Source organism: Oncorhynchus masou, unplaced genomic scaffold, assembly GCF_036934945.1.
Source record: "Oncorhynchus masou masou isolate Uvic2021 unplaced genomic scaffold, UVic_Omas_1.1 unplaced_scaffold_666, whole genome shotgun sequence".
NCBI lineage: Eukaryota > Metazoa > Chordata > Actinopteri > Salmoniformes > Salmonidae > Oncorhynchus > Oncorhynchus masou.
The window spans coordinates 318,563-325,116 of record NW_027013106.1 but is presented as its reverse complement, the minus strand read 5'-3'; positions in this window follow the sequence as shown (position 1 = coordinate 325,116).

Sequence of the window (6,554 nt, the reverse complement as noted above, 5' to 3'; positions counted from 1 at the left end):
GTCACAACTAATGGAGGTATACCCTATGAAGGGAACTTATAGATATAATTAAACTTACTAATAGACTGGGTCATAACTAATGGATGTATACCCTATGAAGGGAACTTATAGATAGAATTAAACCTACTAATAGACTGGGTCATAACTAATGGAGGTATACCCTATGAAGGGAACTTATAGATATAATTAAACCTACTAATAGACTGGGTCAAAACATATGGAGGTATACCCTATGAAGGGAACTTATAGATAGAATTAAACCTACTAATAGACTGGGTCATAACTAATGGATGTATACCCTATGAAGGGAACTTATAGATAGAATTAAACCTACTAATAGACTGGGTCATAACTAATGGAGGTATACCCTATGAAGGGAACTTATAGATATAATTAAACCTACTAATAGACTGGGTCAAAACATATGGAGGTATACCCTATGAAGGGAACTTATAGATAGAATTAAACCTACTAATAGACTGGGTCATAACTAATGGAGGTATACCCTATGAAGGGAGCTTATAGATAGAATTAAACCTATTAATAGACTGGGTCAAAACGTATGGCGGTCTATTACTCCTGCTCTTACCATGAGTAACAGATGTCCCAATCTTCTCCTCCTCTTCTTCATCTTTAATATTGACATTCAGCTCCAGTGTTTGACTGCAGTCTTCCACCTTCACTGATGCCATCTCAGGATCCTGCAGTGAAAACTGGGCTCCACTGTCACAATCAGGACCCAGTGACTGTAGATTTGGACTCAGTGTGGAAGGAGAGAGGCAGGCTGGGTTTGTCCTCACTGTTGATGTTTCTGGCCTCAGACTTGACCTGAGTCGGCCTGTAGTTATAAAGAGAAACGGACAAAAGTTATTGTCTTTTAGTTCTGGCATTTCCTTTATTCTCCAAAAAATAAATAAAAATATATATATTTTGTTCAATGATCTAATTTCAATAGACCAGGTAGTTAAACATCAACAAAACATTAATTCACATTAAACGAGTGCACACTTAATTACACGTAAAAAAAACGTTATGCTTAAAATACATTTTAGCAACCAGGAAATGGCAGAGCATATTGCACCTTCAAGTACAGTGGTGGGGAAAGTTATTAAGTCAAAGTTAATCCTAATATTAAGCAAACCAGAAGGCACCATTCTGTCAGGGAAGATGTATGGGAGAGGAAAGTACATATTTTGGTCCCGATTTATTTCCAGTGCATCTTATGAAGGCGTCATAAAGCATTCATATAGGCTTCATAAGCACTACATAACATGGGTCACAAATCATCCATAACTGTATTTCATGCTCTATAAAAGGATGAATAAATGTGAACAAAATAACCGTGTGACAAAACCATCAATTGAAGCCACATTAAGGATCTTTATTGAGCATGATGTTACGGCAAACAATGTTTCCACTCCAAGAATGAGGTACGGTAAATTACTGTAATTAACACAGTAAATTACTGTAATTAACACATGCATTAACAGGCGCTCATTGTTACTGTAGCCTGCACATCTTCCTTTTTTCACAGCTTTCACAAATCCTGTTGTCAGTTTGAAATATACATTTTATTTGCTTCCATTTAGTTTCAAAATTGTTTTTGGCACGTTATTATAATAATATAATGACGTTTTAATATCTGGAAGTGGTTCTTGCTTGTACAACTCAGTAGTTTGTCATCCTAAATATACATCTGTTTACGCTCCAATTTGCCCATATTTCTTGGAGATCCTGAATGTTTTTGTGATACCATCAACTCTGCAGGATTAAGCACATTCATAACTGCTTTATAACATCTTAAATTAATAGCAGTCAACTTAAGGGTGAAGGAGTCTGTGCACTATAATGGCTTATGACCTGGTTAGGACGCCCATCATTCCATTCAATGTCAAAGTAATAAGAGATGAGAACCCAGGTATTATCGTGTGATAACTCCCTTAGCGTTTATGGTAGAAAATTACATTCCATTCAATGTCATAGTTAAGTAATAAGGGATGAGAACCCTGTTGTCATTGTATAGAAACAGTGTGATAACTCCCTGAGGGTTTATGGTAGAAAATTACAAGATTATGTTGTAATAGTGTTTGTTTATGCATCGAATAAGGTTTCTCGGTACTCTCTCATCCGTGTCTGAGTGGACTGAGTTGGGCCTCTGGCGCTAGCAATAGATTGATGATAGCTTGGTGATAAAAGCTACAGCCTGCATTCCATAGACTGAGTTGGTGTTTGTGTACTATGTGGTACCAGGGAGGAGATGTCTCTGGTATGGATAGCTGAGTTGGTGTACTGTGTGGTACCAGGGAGGAGCTGTCTCTGGAATGGATAGACTGAGTTGGTGTTTGTGTACTATGAGGTACCAGGGAGGAGATGTCTCTGGTATGGATAGCTGAGTTGGTGTTGGTGTACTATGAGGTACCAGGGAGGAGATGTCTCTGGTATGGATAGCTGAGTTGGTGTTGGTGTACTATGAGGTACCAGGGAGGAGATGTCTCTGGTATGGATAGCTGAGTTGGTGTTGGTGTACTATGTGGTACCAGGGAGGAGATGTCTCTGGTATGGATAGCTGAGTTGGTGTTGGTGTACTATGAGGTACCAGGGAGGAGATGTCTCTGGTATGGATAGCTGAGTTGGTGTTGGTGTACTATGAGGTACTAGGGAGGAGATCACTGCAGCTGAGGTGAGTAAAACATTTAAACGTGTTAACCCTCGCAAGGCTGCAGGGCCCAGACGGCATCCCCAGCCACGCCCTCAGAGCATGCGCAGACCAGCTGGCTGGTGTGTTTACGGACATATTCAATCAATCCCTATACCAGTCTGCTGTTCCCACATGCTTCAAGAGGGCCACCATTGTTCCTGTTCCCAAGAAAGCTAAGGTAACTGAGCTAAACGACTACCGCCCGTAGCACTCACTTCCGTCATCATGAAGTGCTTTGAGAGACTAGTCAAGGACCATATCACCTCCACCCTACCTGACACCCTAGACCCACTCCAATTTGCTTACCGCCCAAATAGGTCCACAGACGATGCAATCTCAACCACACTGCACGCCTAACCCATCTGGACAAGAGGAATACCTATGTTGAGAATGCTGTTCATCGACTACAGCTCGGCATTCAACACCATAGTACCCTCCAAGCTCGTCATCAAGCTCGAGACCCTGGGTCTCGACCCCGCCCTCTGCAACTGGGTACTGGACTTCCTGACGGGCCGCCCCCAGGTGGTGAGGGTAGGTAACAACATCTCCTCCCCGCTGATCCTCAACACTGGGGTCCCACAAGGGTGCGTTCTGAGCCCTCTCCTGTACTCCCTGTTCACCCACGACTGCGTGGCCACGCACGCCTCCAACTCAATCATCAAGTTTGCGGATGACACAACAGTGGTAGGCTTGATTACCAACAACGACGAGACGGCCTACAGGGAGGAGGTGAGGGCCCTCAGAGTGTGGTGTCAGGAAAATAACCTCACACTCAACGTCAACAAAACTAAGGAGATGATTGTGGACTTCAGGAAACAGCAGAGGGAACACCCCCCTATCCACATCGATGGAACAGTAGTGGAGAGAGTAGCAAGTTTTAAGTTCCTCGGCATACACATCACAGACAAACTGAATTGGTCCACTCACAAAGACAGCATCGTGAAGAAGGCGCAGCAGCGCCTCTTCAACCTCAGGAGGCTGAAGAAATTCGGCTTGTCACCAAAAGCACTCACAAACTTCTACAGACGCATAAACGAGAGCATCCTGGCGGGCTATATCACCGCCTGGTACGGCAACTGCTCCGCCCTCAACCGTAAGGCTCTCCAGAGGGTAGTGAGGTCTGCACAACACATCACCGGGGGCAAACTACCTGCCCTCCAGGACACCTACACCACCCGATGTTACAGGAAGGCCATAAAGATCATCAAGGACAGCAACCACCCGAGCCACTGCCTGTTCACCCCGCTATCATCCAGAAGGCAAGGTCAGTACAGGTGCATCAAAGCTGGGACCGAGAGACTGAAAAACAGCTTCTATCTCAAGGCCATCAGACTGTTAAACAGCCACCACTAACATTGAGTGGCTGCTGCCAACACACTGACACTGACTCAACTCCAGCCACTTTAATAATGGGAATTGATGGGAAATTATGTAAATATATCACTAGCCACTTTAAAACAATGCTACCTTATATAATGTTACTTACCCTACATTATTCATCTCATATGCATACGTATATACTGTACTCTATATCATCGACTGCATCCTTATGTAATACATGTATCACTAGCCACTTTAACTATGCCACTCTGTTTACATACTCATCTCATATGTATATACTGTACTCAATACAATCTACTGTATCTTGCCTATGCTGCTCTGTACCATCACTCATTCATATATCCTTATGTACATATTCTTTATCCCCTTACACTGTGTATAAGACAGTAGTTTAGGAATTGTTAGTTAGATTACTTGTTGGTTATTACTGCATTGTCGGAACTAGAAGCACAAGCATTTTGCTACACTCGCATTAACATCTGCTAACCATCTGTATGTGACAAATAAATTTGATTAGATTTGATTTTGATTTGATGTCTCTGGAATGGATAGCTGAGTTGATGTACTATGAGGTACCAGGGAGGAGATGTCTCTGGTATGGATAGCTGAGTTGGTGTACTATGAGGTATCAGGGAGGAGATTTCTCTCGTATGGATAGCTGAGTTGGTGTACTATGAGGTACCAGGGACGAGATGTCTCTGGAATGGATAGCTGAGTTGATGTACTATGAGGTACCAGGGAGGAGATGTCTCTGGAATGGATAGCTGAGTTGATGTACTATGAGGTACCAGGGAGGAGATGTCTCTGGTATGGATAGCTGAGTTGGTGTTGGTGTACTATGTGGTACCAGAGAGGAGATGTCTCTGGAATGGATAGCTGATAAGAACCCCAGTCTTGAGGGCCAAACCCTGGTTTCTATACAATGACAACAGTCTTCACAGCAGACTCTGATGTGAATTATTCATTTATTTTAAAATAAAATGATAACTTTGACCCATTCGACATATTTGTTGTTTGCCATGTATTCAGGAGGATGTGTCGTTGACAAGCTCCATTATTGCAATAATTAATAATACACTTTGATTGTTTTTGAAGAAATCTTTTCAAAAAGTTCCTCTCCTTTGGCTAGAAATACTCCACAACAGGCTGTTCTTACAAGGCAAATAATGACATGTTTTCATTAAAACCATTATTTAAAAAATAAATAAATCAGTACACACATTATATTCATCCTCTCACCAGACCAAATGGGTGTGATAGTAAAATCACCCTGGCAATCTACTCCGCTTTCAGGGCAGTCTAGTTTGACAGCGGCCGAGCGCAGAATAACGGAGGAACTTACGGTTGCCCTAAAGTTGGGTTGTTATGACAGACAGCGGTGATTTTAACATGGCAATCTTGGTGGTGCAAAAAAAACAACAACATTATTTTGTTTTTAGATGCAAAGAAACTACAACATTATTTTGTTTGTAGATGCATGCTTCCCGCAAAGAAACTACAACATTATTTTGTTTGTAGATGCATGCTTCCCACAAAGAAACTACATTATTTTGTTTGTAGATGCATGCCAGTGAAGAAACTACAACATTATTTTGTTTGTAGATGCATGCCAGTGAAGAAACTACAACATTATTTTACATATTTCATGGTGCATGCCAGTGAAGAAACTACAACATTATTTTGTTTGTAGATGCATGCCAGTGAAGAAACTACAACATTATTTTGTTTGTAGATGCATGCCAGTGAAGAAACTACAACATTATTTTGTTTGTAGATGCATGCCAGTGAAGAAACTACAACATTATTTTGTTTGTAGATGCATGCCAGTGAAGAAACTACAACATTATTTTGTTTGTAGATGCATGCCAGTGAAGAAACTACAACATTATTTTGTTTGTAGATGCATGCCAGTGAAGAAACTACAACATTATTTTGTTTGTCGATGCATGCTTCCCACGAAGAAACTACAACATTATTTTGTTTGTAGATGCGAAGAAACTACAACATTATTTTGTTTGTAGATGCGAAGAAACTACAACATTATTTTGTTTGTAGATGCATGCTTCCCACGAAGAAACTACAACACTAAAACAATAGATAAAAATGCAGTATAAAAAGGTTCCCACAAACGGTTAGGGTCTTACATAAAGCTGTCCCAACAGGGGAGCTGATGGCTGACTGGCATAAATAAATATGGTTTCTGACTCCTTGTGGATTTGTGGATCTCGATAAAAACCGCTTCTCTCCTTTCAATAATAATGAATGTAGACATGAGTTTGAAACATTCACAAACATTATTGCATTTTATGTTCTGTACATTCACAATGCTTGTTCTTCTATAATTAACACTTAGCTCCTCAGTATGAGCAGGGTTCAAGCAAACGAGCTGCGATGAGGTGAGCCTATTCTTTCATCAATGGACATGACAGAATTCAGATGGATATTAGTTCAGAGAAATTCAGCGTAGATGTTGCCTTCACTTTACTCTTCTTTAAGTCACCACAGAGAGAGGACC